This window comes from Myotis lucifugus, unplaced genomic scaffold (assembly GCF_000147115.1).
Source record: "Myotis lucifugus unplaced genomic scaffold, Myoluc2.0 scaffold_193, whole genome shotgun sequence".
Classification (NCBI taxonomy): Eukaryota; Metazoa; Chordata; class Mammalia; order Chiroptera; family Vespertilionidae; genus Myotis; species Myotis lucifugus.
The window spans coordinates 2,416,342-2,434,823 of NW_005871241.1; the positions used below are offsets into that span (position 1 = coordinate 2,416,342).

Sequence of the window (18,482 nt, forward strand, 5' to 3'; positions counted from 1 at the left end):
TTTGGCTTTTTCTCTTTTTGAACTTCAGTCTGTCGTGGTCAACACTAAAAATCTTTTCCCCACATTTCAAAGCAAATTCATGATACGTAATATGAAATATGATTTTACTGTTATTAACAATTGATTGCTTTTTAAATTTTTATCATTTTAGATGAAAATTAAAGAAGAAAAAAAGGTATATAAATTAGACTTATGGAGCTCCATATCTGAATGACTACTTGGTTACACAAGCAAGTGTGCTTATCTTGATAGGTCAGTGGTCAAATGAGTCTCCTGGGACAATTTTTCTCCGGCAATAGAATGCAAGTCTTGCTTAAGATCATTTCCTTCATTAGATCATTAATTCAATTGATTCTATTTAATTAAAGTTCCTGAATAAGGGCATACTCAAGCACTAGTGTCTGGAATTTTAGTAGTCTTTTAATTAATTAATGATGCATTAACTATACAGTATCTATTCTAAGATAGTGGTTTGGAAACCATGATAAATGATTTGTACAATCACTGTTAGTTTAAACAAGTTATGTTTCAGATTGATTTTTAGTGCTTACTAACAATACTTCATTATAACTGCTATGTCAAGATAGGTACTCATCTAAGCTACTTTCTATCTTACCTGAAATATATTTTTTTCCTGATTCCTTCCCTTGCAGCCCATTCCATGACAGCTTCTTCCTTCAAGCTGCAAGAGTTGCCATTTTTATTCTTCTGAACTGAGTTTTCCAGCCTTTAAAAAGTTTTTTTTTTAAAAGTACCTCAATAATTTCCACTGCTGCCCTGGCCAGCTTAGTTCAGTTGGTTAGAGCATCGCCCCGATATGTCAGGATTGTGTGTTTGATCTCCAGTCAGGGCTTGTACAAGAATCAACCAATGAATGCATAAGTAAGTGGAATAACAAATTGACCCCAATAATAATAATAATAATAATAATAATAATAATACTTTCCATTGTTCATTTGAAATTCATGTTTTAGCTTATATTAGCTACACTCATCTCAGCCTGTTTATCCATGACCTTCCATAACATTTTGAATTACAAGGTTAGTTTTCTTCTTCATTTATGCTAAGCTAAGAAATGGGACCCCAAAATACAGCCATGCCCTAATACCTGGGACCTGTAAATGTTATCCTATTTGGAAAAGGATTTGATGTTATTAAATTAGGGATTTTGAGATGAGGAGTTTTCCCTGGATTATCTATGTGGGCCCTAAATGCTGTGACATATGTCTTTATAAGAAAAAAGTGATGGGGGGAGGTTTGACATACATACCAAGAAGAAGGCAACGTGAAGACTGAACAGAGAGATTTACAGATTCTGTACTTGAAAACAGAAGTGATCCCAAGGTAAGGAATGCCAGTAGCAATCAGAAGCTGAAAGTGAAAGAGAATTTATTCTCCCTTAGAACCTCTGAAGGGAGCACAGCCCTGCGGACACTTTGATTTCAGCCCAGCGCTACTGATTTTGGACTTCTGGCCTCTGTAACTGAGAAAGAATAAATAATTCCTATTGTTTTAGACCACCAAGTGTGTAGTATTACAAAGCCATGGGGAATTAACATACTATCCTATTCTTTCCTTTCATTCTCTAAGACTTCACTATCTACTATAAAGCCAAGAAGTCATATAAAAAATCAGTAGTGGATTCATAAAAGCCTATACATCGTTTCAAGTACAAGGTAATAACCAAATAAATATTTAAATATTTAAATCTTTAAATATTACCAAAATGTTGAGATAAAGATTTTAAAGTACCTGTTGGATTAGGGAATTATGAAGTCTTCAGTAACCACAAGAGTAGTTTCAATATGTGTTAGGGATGGCAGTCTATATCTAGTATGCAGTAGATTGAGTAGTGAATGGGAAAGATAAAATCAATGACAGACCCAATTTTCAAAAATCATGTTTGTACATAGAGAAATATAAGGCAATTATTTAGCGTGGAATACTAGACAAAGATAAATTTTTTATTCTTAAAGGAGACTTGAGGATATTCATAAGAACATAGCCAGTAGAGGAAAAAGACTGAACACATAAGAGGAGAGATATTTAATAAAATGAGGTCTCTGAAAGGCTAAGCACAAGCTAGCTGTTATGTTAAGAATCAGCTATGAACAGATAGATATCATGTCCTCGGAGATGGGAATGAAGAAAGTAAAAACGGGTATAAAAGCAACCTATTTTACATATGGCAGATTGTATTTTCCATCCATATGTTCTTTGGTAATGTAACTGTACCACTCCTCCATCGAAAGATGGAGTCCTTCTCTTACCCTTGAATGTAGGTTTTTCTTAGTGATTTTCTTGACCAATAGAATGCAGTAGAATTGACATTCTGGGACTTCCATGGCTTATGACCCGGATTTGGAATGCTTGCTCTTGGGCCTCTCCTTTGCAGACCCAGCCACCATGGAGGCACATAGAAAGGCAGGGCCCATGTAGGTACTCTGGTTGACAGCCCCACCCCAGCTCCTGGCTTACAGCTAACAGCAATTGCCAGCCATGTGGGAGTGACATCTTGAGCATCCAACTCGGTCAAATCTTCAATTGTCTATAGGTCAAACTGACTGTAGGTTAAGGTGCAATCACACAAGAGACCCAAAACGAGAACTGCCCAGCTGTGCTTGTCAATCCACAAAATCTTAAGAGAAGAATAATTTTTGTTTTAAGCCACTGAATCTTGGAATGTTTTCTTACCCAGCCAAGGCTAATCAGAATATGGAAGAATGGAGAGTTAAAAGAGTGCATGCTTTATTTTCTCTTAGTTGAATAGAATGCTAAATGATTTGGAATAGCAAACATGAGGAATGAACAGATAAGTGATCAGGAACATGTAGAAAAATAGTTAAACATGTTGAGGGCTCAGTTCATGTCATGGACCCTTAAACTGTGATGGCACCAATCTCCTTTATAATTTTTCTCTAGTAGGGCTCAGAAGATTCATATAGGTTTGAGGTTTAGCAGTACAAATACACAGGAAAACAAGGGGCCAAAGTGCAGGGGATGGTGTTGATTTACTGCTTTGACCATTGAGAAAGTGATCAAAGCAGTAAATCAGTGCCTAGGAGCAGGGCTGAATGATGTTTAAGCCACAGAGCTTTAGAGCCCACAAAAATGTTTTTTCTTTTAGAAACAGAAGAAAAATAAACTAAGGCAAAGAAAAGGTTAAATATATATGTAAATATATTTATCTTTATATAAGTGCAATTGTAAAATATAACTTACTTTTTTATTGAGCAAGAAGCCAATGGAGGAAAAAATGTTTAGGGCTCATGAAAATCATTATGTGGTCCTACCTAGGAAGGGCAGACAATATAAGAAAAAAGAGAGATATTAAGGGTCAGAAATCTTGATAAAACTATTATAAATTTGCAATCAAATTAAGGAAGCAAGGGTCCTAGAAGGATAAGAGATCATAATGAGGAAGTGGAATGTGAGAGTTTTAGGATTTTGGAAAAGGAGAAGGGTCTCATAGGTGATGAGAAGTTCTGAGATATGCTAAAGAGAGGTCTGAAGGGAGGTGGCTATCTGAGCACAGGAGATCAAAGACGGTAGTGGGTAGAAAGTTGAGAAGGTCCTTTACACTGAAGTGATTCCCCCATAGTGGCAAGAGTTAGAAAGACTAGGATTCTATATGGACCAAAGATTTGTGTCTATAATTAAACACATAAAAATTGAAGTAATAGATGAAAAAAATTTTTTTCTTAGTTGACATTTACTGACAAAATCCACATTAAGTGGAATTTTGGGAAGCTCCTTAATCAAGTTTTAAAAAAATGAAATAAATTTTAAGTACTTCTTTTCTACCAAAACTAATGTGAATTTCTTTTTCTTTTAATTGAGGTATAATTGACATATGGTAAGGACAGGAAAAGGCCTTTCTTTTTCTTTGCTGTGGCCTTCCACAATTTGTGAGAAGGCCACGTGGTAATTAAACGCCAAGATTGTTAGCTCTTCTGGTTCAAACTGAGGGACAAGATAAACTACTCTCAAGGCTACATTCTTACATCCACCTCCTCCCTGCTGTTTTCAGAACTCAGGGATAATTCATACCAAGGAGTCTCTAGTTAGTAGAAAGTTCCCTCCCCACCCCTCATCCCCACCCCTTCAGACAAGCCTCTTTTGAACTCTTTATAACTTTTGCTCTTAAGCATGTTTTACAAGCTTGGGAAAAATACTGATAAGACACCTCCCTAGGACATCCTCAGGACTATCTCCTGAAAAACAAACAACTCAACTTCAGCACCCAATCCTCCTCCCTTCTTTGTCACCTAGAAACAGCAGCCAAGACTCTTTAAAAAGAGAAGCCACTTTTTGTTTCTTGCCCTGTATTGATTAGCAGTACCACTTAGCCCTTTCCCTTTGTGGAAAGGACAGTAAACTTCCTCTCTGCATCTCTGCTTATAGTTGTGAATTCTTTCACAGTCCCTGTCCCCGTCAAACCCTAACACATACGGAGTATAACATTAATTTATGGTACAAAACATAATAATTTGATATTTATATTTGTTGCAAAATGATCACCACAAGTCCACTTCATGTCCATCACTATACATAGTTACAATTTTTTTTCTTGTGATTCAAACTTTTAAGATCTACTCTCTTAGTAACTGTCAAATATGCAATACAGTATTATTAACTACTAGAGGCCCGGTGCACAGATTCATGCACTGGTGGAGTCCCTTGGCTTAGCCTGTGGGGATTGGGACAAAACCGGCTCTCTGACATCCTCCAAGGGGTCCCAGATTTCGAGAGGGCGCAGGCCAGGCCGAGGGACCCCACTGGTGCACCATTGGGGCCAGGGAGGGACCGCGGGAGGGCTCCAGGGCTTGGTCTGGTCCGTCTCACCCAGTCCCAATTGGCCAGACCCCAGCAGCAAGCTAACCTACTGGTCGAAGCATTTGCTCCCTGGTGGTCAGTGTGTGTCATAGCAACTGGTCAAATGGTCAAACTAATGGTCAGCACTTAGCATATTAGGCTTTATTATATAAGATATTCACCATGGAGTACAGAAGTTGTTTAAAATCATCTCAAAATAGGGGAAGTATAGGTATAATATAAAATAGCAATAGCAAAATGGAAAGATTGATCAACGAAACAATATCTAAATAAAATTGTTCTACACAAGAAACACCAAAACCAAATGGTGATTCAACAAACTAGGAAAAAATATATTGCACCTCACATCTCAGTAGAGGTCTAATTTCCTTATTATATAAAGACCTGCAATAAAATGAGGAAATAGGTAAGGGCTCTGCTCTGAATTCTATCATGTGGCACACCACACCACCAAGCAGTTCTCTGACATCTGCTGTGTGTTCCATAGTTCAACTAATTCTGACATTATCTACCCAGAGAGAGCACCAGATTCCACAGGTTAAGGGCTCAGTCCCACAAAACAGCCCTCAACTTCAGATGCCAATCACAAGCTTAGCTTTTATTCATGCTTCTGACCAAAAAGCTATAAATCAGGTTCCCACAACCTCCTTCTTGGGTTCAATTAATTTGCTACAGCAGCTCACAGAACCTGGAAAACCTGTTTACTCACTAGATTATGGGTTTATTACAAAGGATATTAAAGGATACAATTAGCATCCAGATGAAGAGATACATAGGGCAAAGGAGCTTTTTCTGTCTTTGTGGAGTTTGCGGTCCAGCACTGTGGCACCTGGAAGAATTCTGGTTCAGCAACCCAGAAACTCTTCAAACCTTGTCCTTTTGGGTTTTAATGGAGGCTTCCATAGGCATAATTGATTAAATCATTGGTAAATGCTGATTGATTCAATCTCCAGTCCTTTTCCTCGGCCCTCGCTGGAGGCCTGGAGGGGGTGAAACTGAAAGATCCAACCCTCTAATCACGTGTTTGGTTCTCCAGGCAACCAGCCCCCAATCTTAAGTGCCAAAAGTCACCATTAACATCATAAAAATACATATGTTGCTCTTATCGCTTAGGAAATTCCAAAGATTTTAGGAGCTCAGTGCCCAAAACAGGAACCAAGACCAAAGTATATTTCTTGTTATAAATCACAATATCGCAATAGGCAAAGGAGATGGCTAACAATTCACAGGAAAGGGAATACAGTGTTAAACATTTGAAAAGATAAGCATCCTCACTCAAAGTAGGAAAATCACAAATTAAAATGTCTATGAAACATTTTTCAATTATCAAATTGGCAAAGGTGAAAGAAATGAATAAAATATGGTGTTGGCAAGGATAATTGGAAACTGACTCAAACATTGCTGATGGGTGTAAATGAGCACACAGCCTACCAAGAGCAATTTTGTCAATACCTACTACAATGTAAAAAAAGTAAGTATCTTTTGACCCAGCAATCTCAATTCTAAGAACTGATGCCACAAATAACTTGCAAATATAAAGGTTGACATAGGTAAAATGTTATTTTAGGCAGCCTTATTTACAATGGCAGAGACTTTTTTTAAAAAAAGGAAAATTTGAGCCCCGTCAGTGTGGCTCAATTGGTTGAACATCATCCCATGCACCAGGAGGTTGCCTGTTTGATTCCCAGTCAGGGCACATGCCTGGGTTGTGGGCTCAATCCCCAGTAGGGGACGTGCAGGAGGTAGGCGATCAATGATTCTCTCTCATCATTGATGTTCCTATCTGTCTATCTCCCTCCCTCTTTCTGAAATCAATAAAAAACATATTTTAAAAATAGGAAGATTTGTATTTACTGATAAGAAAAATATTCTAAGTATTTTGTTAAGCAAAAAGGAAAAAAAAAGGATTCAGATTAGTGTATAGAATATTCTACCATTTGTGTATATAAATAAATTATATGCCCATGATTATATCTGCATAAGATATCTCTGGAAGAAATTAAAAAAATTGGTAATCACAGTTGTTTCCAGAAAGAGGTACTGAGAGACTGGAAGACATGGGAGGTCATTTTCATTTCACATTCTTCTTGTTGAGGAACTACTTGTCATCATCCTCAGTGATAGTGAAAGTGACCAGATTAGTTAAGGCAGAGTTGTGGGTGTTAGAGTTGAGTATCATACAACTCAAAGAAAGAGATTTTTTTTTTATATGATTGGAAAGTCAAGATTTGGAAGTGACAATGAAGGTCTAAGTGAATACCATCTCCTGGCCAAGTGATACAGATGAAGAAAGAATGGTGGGTATCTTCTAGAAAAAGCTGCCTGAGAAGTAATGATGTCAAGGAAAAGCCAAGTTTACTTTGAGACAAGAACATAATGAGTTCTGAAAAGAGGTGGAGAATGTTGTAGAGATTAGAATTAGATTGCCAGAGAGCAGTTTTTTGTTTTGTTTTGTTTTATATTTCTTTTATTGATTTTTAGAGAGGGAGGTGGATAGAGAAATAGAAACATTGATGAGAGAGGAATATCATCGATAGGCTGCCTTCTGCATGACCCTTACAGGGATTGAGCCTGCAACCCAGGCAAGTGCCCTGACCAGGCCGTGACCTCCTGGTTCCTATGTTGATGCTCAACCACTGAGCCACACTGCCAGGGCACCATAAAACTTTTGCTGAGACTTCCAGGACAGAGACACTCTTTTCTGGTGTCCTTCAGTATGAGAAGTCATAAGATCTGGAGTTGCTGGCTATTTTTACCATAACAAGATGAGATGATGTTTAAGAATGGTGCCAGAACTATAGGCCAGAGATCCTGGGAGATAGAAACTGGGCCCTGATGGCATCATAAGTCTCTGAGCACAACTCTCATTTCCATGATCAAATAATCCCCCTTTTACCTTAGCAAATGTGGTTTCTTTCTGTCCAAAACAAGAAGGGACTCAGGTATTATTGAACATTTTACTGAAAAGATAATACATCAAGATTGAAGAACATAATTGATACAATATTTGAATTATTCAATTTGTGCCAAGCAATTACTTTTGTAGTTTTCATATTACCTCAGAAAATACAACTAGACAGGAACTTCCTCAACCAGATAAAAAACATGTATGAAAATCCTATAGCTAGAAGCTCCGATCAAGATGGTAGCATAGGTAAATATGGTACTTGCATCCTCCCATAACCACATCAAAACGACAACTAAACTACAGAATAACCATCATTCAGAACTTCCTGAAGTCTAGCTGAACAAAAATCCTATAACTACTGTAATACAGTAGAAGCTTCATACAGCAGGAAGGGCAAAGATGTAGAATGGGCTAGTCCCAAACCCACATGTGGTAGATAAAATTCAGGAGGGATATATCAGCTGGGAGGGGCCCCCTGAGGAGTGAGGGGTCCCAGACCCCCACTAGGCCCTCAGTCCAGGGTTCCAGAGCCAGAAAGAGAAGTCCCCATAATTTCTGGCTATAAAAATCAGCGAGGATTGTGACTGAGTGAGAAGAAAGGCTGCTGGAGTCTCCGACCTTTCTCTTAAAGGGCCCATGCACAGACTTATTTGAACTCACTTGCTCTGAGGTCCAGTGCTGGGGCAGCATGTCAGAATCGCTCTGAGGTCCAGTGCTGGGCAGCATGTCAGAAGGTGCCAGGGATATACGGGAAGGAGCAGAATTGTTAGAGTGCTGGCAGAGGCCATTGTTCCTTTGCTGAGCTCCCCCCCCCCCACCCCCCGCCCTGCCACAGAGCCAGCAGGTGTGCCCCATATCTAAGTCTTCCATCAACCTGGCTCACACTGTTTGCCCCATCCTGGTGACAAAAACAATAACAACAACAAAAGAACAACATGTCCCAAATGAAAGGACAAAGCAAAACTCCAGAAAAAGAACTAAATAAAATGGAGTCAAACAATCTACCAGATGCAGAGTTCAAAACACTGGTTATAAAGATGCTCAATGAACTTTGGGGAAGAATAGATGAACTCATTGAGAACTTCAACAAATAGACAGGAAACATAAAAACGAAGATAGAAAACAGAATCTTTGCAGGCCAGAAGGGATTGACATGAAATATTCAAAGTGATGTAAAGCAAGGACCTATAACCAAGATTACTCTACCCAGCAGAGCTATCGAAGGACAGATAGAGTTTCCCACACAAGAAAAAGCTGAAGGAGTTCATCAACAAACCAATATTACAAGAAATGTTAAAGGGTCTTCTTTAAGATAAAGAACAAAAAAAGATTTAAAATATGAATAATAAAATGACAATAAATACATATCTGTCAGCAGTTTAAAATGCAAATGGATTAATGCTCCAATTAAAAGACATATGATGGCTGAGTGGATAACAAAACAAGACCCTCACATATGCTGTCTACACGAGACTCACTTCAGCTCCAAAGACACATGGAAAAGATATTGCATAAAAATGGAAAAAAAAAAAAAAGCTGGGGTAGCAATACTTATACCAGACAAAATAGACTTTGCATGCATATTAGCATAACCAATGAACACAGACTCTGGGGCAGTGGGGCCTTGCCCAGAGTGGGAATGGCTGCGGCGGGGAGGGGGGGGAGAAGACGGGGGTTCAAGCGGGGCGGGGGGGAGAAGACATATGTAAAACTTTAGACAATAAATAATTTTTTTAAAAAGGCTATAACAAGAGATGACAAAGGAACCAGCAATTCTACTTCTGGGTATTTATCTGAAGAAACCAAAAACACTAAATCAAAAAGACATATGCATCCATATGTTCATTGCAGCATTATTTACAATATCCAAGATATGGAAGCAACCTAAATATCCATCAATAGATGAATGGATAAAGAAGAAGTGGTACCTATATATCATGAAATATGACTTAGTGATTAAAAAAAAAGAAATCTTGCCATTTACAACATGAATGACATAGAGGGTATTATGCTGAGTGAAATAAGTCAGAGAGAGAAAGACAAGTAGCATATCATAAATTTAGCTATGACAGAATGAGGTACCCCTACCTTATTCTGCCCCAGGCAGGTTCCAAATGGCAGATCCTCCTTATAGGGCTCCACTATGATGTCGAGTTTTAGAGAGATAAAATCTCTCCTCTGAAGATAATACTCTTGGGTTCATGCACTTTTGACATTTTCTTCCTCTTCTGTTCACTTTATCGCAGAACATACCATCAGTCCAAAAGACCCACTAATCTTTACTCGTGTGTGTGAGAACATTTTGAAATATAAGCTTCATAGAGTTAAAGAATATTCCAGGTGTAGTCTCATAGTATACAAATACTTTAGCATAGGTTTAAAAAATTAGATTTAAACCTTGCAGCCATCTTGACCATTGTTCAAGCCAGAATTTAAGCTCCCTTCTTCAAACCCTTCCTACCTATAGACACAGGCTCTGACCCAAATCTGTTCCCTTTAGTTTTAAGTAGAAGTTATACTACTAATGACCAACTGAATTGCCAACTTGGCTTGTGTCCCTTAAATGTTGCCCTTGGGAAACCTTGACCAGTTTGTCCTAAGCCCTTTTTAGCTGAGCCTCCAACACCAATATGCAACCCTGTAATTCTGCATTCTTTCCTTATCTGTGTTTTTTCTTAACTAGTTCTTTTCATGGTTCTTCCCATTGTTGAACTTTCCTAAGGCTGTTAATTCACATTGTATTCTCTTAAGTTTCCCTCTGAACCCTTAAACATTATATTTCATAGATTTATTAACTCAGGCCCCAACCTTAACCTACAGACCTTTTACTCTTGGAGGGATGTGTGAATTTTGTTAACTTCAAATAGTCCACTCTGACTCTGGAAATACTTTAGTTATTTTTACCCAAATTCAGACATTTTTGAAATAGTGTACAATAAATCTCATCTTCCCATTGTTGTTAGCATATTCAATGTGTCTAGTCTATTGTACCTGGGGGTGGCTTGGCAACACAAACAAATGTCCTTAGTTTATAGTGTGTCATAGATGGCAGTAAGGTGGAGAAATATGTAAAATGATAACCTGTAGAGAATTGGATAAAATAAAAACAATACCAACAGTGAATTTTTTTAAAAAGCTAAAATTGTTAATACTATCATGTTGATCCCCTAAGCTCTTTGAGAATGGATATTTGATCTACTTGAACTGTTGCTGGAGTCTGCATTTATTACTGTACACTAAGTTTTTCAAAGTAATTCTGGCAATATTTTAGTGTATTTGGAATTCATAGAAATTATTTCATTAAAAAAGAATACAAGTTGACATCTGTGAAGCTAACTCACACGCAAGTAAAAACAAAGGGAGCTGCCACCTGGCTGCAGCAGTACTTTCATTTGACACTTTCAAATACTTGGCTTAAAATGAAGTAGTGTGCTGGCCAACAAAAAGAAAAGAGCGTGGAAAGCCGTGGGGCAATGAAATTGGGTAAGAGCATGACATTTTCAGTTCAACTCTTTTCTTTTATAACCTAAGGTTATAAAAGCAACAAACTATTAAACTATACTAAACCATTTACCACTGAATTCTGCATGATTTTACGTGTCATAATCTCCCTTTCCTTAAGAAAACATTGTCAGTTCTATATTTCAGCTAAAGAACCTACAACGCCAATGTAAATCTATTTAGTGGATTAATACATTTTACTGTTCATATTTATATTATGCTCTTAATATAGTATTACTTTTTCAACAAATGTCTTAATGTCTACATGTGATGTCTCCCTTTTCTCAAATTCAGTTCACTTCAGATTCAGCAGGAGGGAAAATCAGAAATTCCAAGTGTGAGAAGAATACCATGCACTGTTGCTGACTGAAATGTAAGGTCCCATGAGCAGAGCCCAGGGAGAGGGCTCTGGAGCTAAGGACAGCCTGTCGTTGACAGCCAACAAGGAACAGGGACCTCAGTCCTACAAAAATCAGGCATGGGATTTTGCCAAAAAAACGAGAAAACAACCAAGCCAACCCAACTTCTGACCTACAGAACTGTGGGATAATAAATTTGTATTGTTTTAAGCTGCTTAATTTGTGACAATTTGTGGTCATTTGTTATGTAGCGATAGGAAACTAATGTAGATCATGACACCGGATTGAAATGAGAGGAGAGTGTAGTAGGAGACTATGACAAGAAGTGAGGAGGATGGATTGGAAGAAGGTAAATGAGGTGGCAACTACTGTGTGGCCTGCAGAACATTGTATGGCCATTGGAGTGGGCCAAAAACAGTTGAAAATCAAAAGATGAGTCAAGAAGATTTGCTCATCGATGGCCTGTTGGATGTTGGCAAAGAGAGGAAGGAGTTTGTTGACTCCAAAATCATCGGCCTGAGCCAAGGGTAGAAGAATTGTACTGAGATGAGATAACAAACAATTAAGGAGTAAATGTAGTGCAGGGTGAGAGGTGGGGGCAAAGAAGGGTTCATCTTGGGACATGTTATGAATGAAATGCCTATTAGACATCTAAGTGAAGTTATGCTTTAAGCTGTTGGATGCACAAGTCTGGGGTTCGGAGAATTATCTGGAGCTGGAACTATTAATTAGGAAGTCCGCTCACATCAAGTGTTCAAAGCCAGAAGGTGATTAGTTCAAACACTGAGGAAATGAGTGTGAAGAGAGAAGACCAGTGCTTTGTGACTTACTCCTTTTCGAAAGTCTCTCCTAGATTGTTTTTTTTTTCTGATTTGTAAATACAAATATATGAAGGATCCCATTAACCAAATAGTTTTAAAATATTTATTTATGAACTTAATGAGTTACCTGTCTTAAAAATAATGAAATTGAATGAAATCCATGCTATCACTGAAAATCCAAAATAAAGAGTTATCACTAATGTAAGGTCTTCCAAATTAAACACAGATCATATAGTTGAAAAAGCCCATTGAAATTTGCATAAGTTATGCACCCATATCAAAAGACTAATGAATTCTATTCTTCCAATAGTAGTTGTTCTGATATATTTTAGCATCCTAGAACTATATATATGACATTTATGCTGAACATCTGGTGGAGTATTATTCTTCCAATTCACTTTGGTTCCTTGACACTATGAAAATTCAGTATTTATATGTTTGCAATGTAAAACAAAGGCAAAACAAAACAGAAAAATATGAACACAAGAACTTTGTTCTACTCTGTTTCCTTCCACACATACTGCCCCATTGTGTTTCATTTGTTGCTACTGATATGAGCCATAGCTAGTTTATTATTCTTACTAACTTTCCGTCTGAAAAGAAAGAAGTACTTGTGACTGTTCTAGGCTAGTAAAAAAAAAAAAAACACTAAGAAAAAAAACCCACCTCTGTGTCATAAATCTCTCTATATATGCTTTTTGTATCACACAAAAAAGTAAGAGTTGTTGAAACCTTCCTACAAGGTGGAGAAAAACTTGACTTGCTGCAATCATCTGCTTAAAGTGAGTACTCCTATAAATACAATGACAAACTATTTTTGCCAACCACATCACAAATAATTATTAATGTGGTAACTTTAGCTCCATGTTTTGAGTTTCTCTTGGGCCAGGTGTGGGGTGGGAACATGCTCTTTATGGTAACAGTTCATTGGATCATCTGCTGACAAAGCAGATTTTTTAAACCTTATCCATAATCACCCTAATTAGGCCATCCAGTGTCAGGACTTGCTGTGTGAATTTCAGTAATTCTAGCCATCTCTGTGGTGCAACTGACATTGCCCACATAAAAAGGAGTGACTCTGCCTTCGAAGCAACTTCCTTATGCTTACGTCCTCTCCCCCTCTACATGATTGTATTGAAAAAGTACTAAGGAAGGTTTGCAATGCTGCGCTCACAACTTTAGGAAACTTCCTTTCAGCTGACAGAAAGTTTTTTATATAACTACTAGAGGCCTGGTGCACAAAATTTGTGCATGGGTACGGTCCCTAGGCCTGGCCGGTGATCAGGGCCAATCTGTAGGGCAACTGGTGGGGCGATCTGGGGATCCCCGCTGGCACCCGCCTTGGCCAGCCTGGGGCCTGCGGGCTGGGGGCAGCTCCTTTGTTGAGTGTCTTCCCCCTGGTGGACAGTGTGCATCATAGCAATCGATTGTTCCACCGTTCATTCCGCAGTTTGGTCGATTTTCATATTAGGATTTTATTATATAGGACAACACTATTGCCTTTATATCTTCTTGTGGCACTTAATTTATAATACAATTTACAATATGCAGGTCGTTCACATCTCTACCTTCCAAAGATTGTGAGCAATATTTGATCATTGTTTGAGCCTAATAGATGCACTGTTCCCAATGCTGTAGCACAAATATTTGACATGGTTATGCAGAAGAGGACTCCTGAAAACTGACATACAATCCTATATTTCCATCCCCACCCTTCCCACCACCACACACCTGAAGAAAAGTAAAAACAAGGGGACTTGTTTTCTTAATGAAAGCATGCTTTATGTTGTTCACTAGGGGATTTATATATTTAAACCTACTTATTTTGTGCCTCTGAGGAAATACTATTGCATGAAGGTTGATGGTTAAATTTTATGTGTAAACTTGGGCTAGAGCAGTCATGGCGAACCTTTTGAGCTTGGCGTGTCAGCATTTTGAAAAACCCTAACTTAACTCTGGTGCCGTGTCACATATAGAAATGTTTTGATATTTGCAACCATAGTAAAAGAAAGACTTATATTCTTGATATTTATTTTATATATTTAAATGCCATTTAACAAAGAAAAATCAACCAAAAGAATGAGTTCGCATGTCACCTCTGACATGCGTGTCATAGGTTCGCCATCACTGGGCTAGAGCATGGTGCCCAGTTGTTTGGTCAAACACTAGACTAGAAGTTGCAGTAATGGGTATTCTGTAGATGTGATTGACATTTATAATCAACTAGAGGACCGGTGCACAGAATTTGTGCACCCTCTCCAATCTGGGACCTCTGGCTCCCAACAGCTCACCTGCCTGCCTAATTGCCCCTAACCACTTCTGCCTGCCAGCCTGATCACGCCCTAACCACTCCCCTGCCAGCCTGATTGACGCCTAACTGCTCCCCTGCAGGCCTGGTCCCCCTCAACTGCCCTCCCCTGCAAGCCTAATCCCCCCTAACTTCCTCCTCCCTGCAGGGCCCGGTCGCCCCCAACTGCCCTCCCTGCTGGCCTGGTTCCCCCCAACTGCCCTCTCTGCAGGCCTGGTCCCCAAAACTGCCCTCCCTTGCCGGGCCATCTTGTGGCGGCCATCTTTGTGACCATGGGGGCAGCCATCTTGTGGAGGCCATCTTGTGACCATGGGGGCAGCCATCTTGTGGAGGCCATCTTGTGACCATGGAGGCAGCCATCTTGTGGAGGCCATCTTGTGACCATGGGGGCAGCCATCTTGTGGCGGCCATCTTTGTGACCATGGGGGCAGCCATCTTGTGGAGGCCATCTTGTGACCATGGGGGCAGCCATCTTGTGACGGCCATCTTGTGACCATGGGGGCGGCCATCTTGTGCGAGGATGTGATGGTCAATTTGCATATTACCTCATTATTATATAGGATAGGCTTTATATAAAGGAGATGACCCTCAATAATGAGGGTAGGCCTCAATCTCTTGAAGGCCTTAAAAGCAAAAACTGAGGTTTTCTGGAGTAGAATGAATATTAATTCATTAAGATAGTAAGCGAAATCCTGCCTATGGATTTTGGACTCAAGACTGCAACTTCAACTCTTGCCTGGGTTTTCCACCTGCCAGCCTGCCCTACAGATTTCAGACTTGCCGGGTCCCATAATTTCATGAGCCAATTCCTAAAAAGAACTCTCTCTCTCCATATATGCATCCTATTGGTTCTGTTTCTCCGGAGAACCCTAACAGTTACTAGTATATTTCAAAACAGTTCTTTTTGTTATAATATTTGTGAAACTTTTGCTAATTGAATATAATTCTATTCCCAATTTTGTTCCATGGAATAAGGGTAGGAATTATGACACTACTTGCTAATAAAATTCAGTTTCTCTGCTGGTTTGGAGCATAAGAGAGTGTTGTCAAAGGAATTCTACAATAATGGTACCTCTCCTAACCAGCGGGGACATTTTATACCAGTTTTTAATACGGAGCTCTACTTGAGTGTTCGGCCCATCTATACATTTTCCCAACCTAGGTCACACAAATGACCAAATCCTAACCAACTACCAACAAAATATCTGAGAAGTTGGCTCAACATATTTTCAGAAAGAGATGGGACATGTTTGGGGCACACTTCGGGCAGGATGGAGTTTCACCGGTTAATACAACTCAAAATGGGAAGTTAGTGTGTCCAATTTCCATTGCCTCATTCATCAAGAGAGTTTGTGTTTTGACTTTTGGAAGTCATTTCATTGCATGATGTAATGGAGAAAATAATGGAGATTACAAATTTTCTTTATGCTTGTTTTTTTTTAACCACTGCCAGTTTATGGGTATTTAAGAAATTGAAACAAAGAAAATAGATTCAATTTATTTTCACTTAGACAATTGGTTAAGTCCTGGAAAACTCTGAAGATATATATTGAAATGTTTTTAGAATGAAAAGGTTTCAGATCCCACGGTCCCCAAAGGCTGCACACTTTTCCCTGAATTACATAACAGAACTCTGTCCAGATTCCAACTTGACATGTGCAGTAAGAAGATGGTACCTGAGATTATTGTTTTTAATACTGAACATCTCTAAACTTAAAGGAATAACAGATGTTAAAGAGTTACAGGAAGCTATTCTTAGTTTTGGAGATTGTGTGTGAATCGTGTTTGCTGTGACTTTGGGATACAACCACAAGATGTGTGTGATTGTAAAGCCCCTGCCCTATTTAAGGCGGCTCATTTTCGAAAGAAACCGCTTATGCTAAAAGCCAACTAGACCTATTGACACAGGATCTTAGTGAATATTTAGAAGGAATCAGCTGTGAAAGGAAAAGTACATATTATTATGTAATTGTTTGTATCAAATCTGCTTCTCTCTTCCAGCTTCCTACAGAGGAGGGTCCGGCCTTGATAGAACAATTCTTTGGGGCTTTTGTGATTCTGACTCAGAAGGAAAGAGAGCTGGGGGAAAAGATCTGAAGCACAGAAGCCAGGGCTAGAGAACTGGCCACATTTTGAAAGCACGCAAGCAGTGACCTTGTGCGAGAACAGCGGAGGAGGAAAAAGAGAAGTGTTTAAGATGTGTTGTTATTTATCTGCTTCACAGTGTTCAGGGTATGAGAACTTTAAAAAGTTATTTCATAATTAGATTTCAGGTGCTTGCCTGTGGTTTTTTGGATATGGTATTGCTCTAAGTCTGGACCACATGGGTCACAGATTTCTAAACTTTACACAAAATAGCAATCTGGAGCTATAGGAATTTCAGAACAAACTTTGAGTAATATTTGTGGCTTCCTGGGTATTTTATGACATTAGAGCGATAAAAGGCTTCATCAGTAAAATAACCTCAATCAGATGGTTATGAGTTTAGAATGAAAACACCCTCCCATCTCCTAGTATATTCCAGGGTATAAATAGCAGTACTCTCTTTAAATTGACCAGTCCAGTACCCCTAGGTATTAGAGTATACTTTTTTAAAAAATAAAGTTTATTTGGTCTTGGGATTGCCTATTTACGTTTGCTTAAAAAATACTGTTTTGAATTGCGAATAGGCTATAATCACTAATATTAGTAATAAAAAAATTTAAATATTCATAAAAAACTGGGTTGAAAACATGCTCTGAGGCCGCCTGGGTCCTGGGGAATCTGGTCAACGTATAACTTGAACAATCAGTTCTTGAGTAATGTACACGTTTCAGTCTGAAAGAGTGAAAACTGGCTTTCTTTCGATAATAATGTTTAGAAAGTAGAAATACCTTGTATGTGGAGGGGGCCTGTATTACAGTTCTTTCACAAAACGAATACCATGCTGCCAATTCCATAATCAAGGTTGACAAGATGTGCCTCCTTTTCTTCAGAAAGTTACCGTTCCTCTTCCACCTTTGCATTTGCTCACAGCTTAAGCTTTGTATCTGGGAAGTCCTTGCATGGAAATATCCTGTTAGCCAAAAGCCTGGACACTCCAGGATTCATTCATTCCGCCAACATCCCAGGAGCGCCCCCTTCATGCAAGACCCTGGGCTCAGCGCAGTCAGCCAGAGGATGTTAAAATATCACAGAACAACTACTATTGGAAGAATAGAATCCATCAGCCAGAGGAAGTCCCTGCTCCGAGGGGCACCTGTGCAGCCAGGGAAGGGCCCGACTGCCCTGAAATACAGCATGGCGGCTGCACAGTCGACGAGCCTGCAGTTACTACGACGGCGAGAAGGTCGAGGACCAGAGCCCATCACCGCGGTCTCCCTTCCGTCAGGTCCCCGTCCCCCCCAGCCCCCTCGGCCAGCCCTGGGTCTAGAGAAATGGAGCCCTAGAGCTGGATGCAGAACTCGCACTCCCAACGCGGAGGATGTCAGGGCGCAGGGGGGCTAGAAAGAGGGGAGCCCATGCCCAGGCAGCCCAGGGACGGGGCCCCACGACCCTTGTCGGCTCTACAGCAAATAGGAAGGCGGCGGGGAGGAGCTCGGCCCCCAGAACAGGTCTCACTCGGGGCGCGGGGCGGTCCTCGCCGTCGGACTAGGTCCGCGCCGGGCGGTCGTGGCCCGGGCTTCGGGGGCGTGGTCTCCGCGAAGCCCCGCCCCCAGGCCCCGCCCCCCAGGCGCGCGAGCCCATCCCGCGCGGCGCCAACCCTTCCC

At 39.8% G+C, this 18,482-nt stretch overlaps 1 long non-coding RNA gene across 1 annotated transcript; it reads right to left on the reverse strand.

Annotated features, from left to right (window-relative positions):
* Positions 1-1,807: 1,807 nt before the first annotated feature.
* On the reverse strand, positions 1,808-17,762 carry LOC111827618. The gene is made up of 3 exons (XR_002831244.1): positions 17,607-17,762; positions 3,223-3,293; positions 1,808-1,830 (listed from the first exon to the last, which is right to left on the reverse strand). It is a non-coding gene; the product is annotated as an uncharacterized LOC111827618 (long non-coding RNA).
* Between the last annotated feature and the right edge of the window lie 720 nt (positions 17,763-18,482).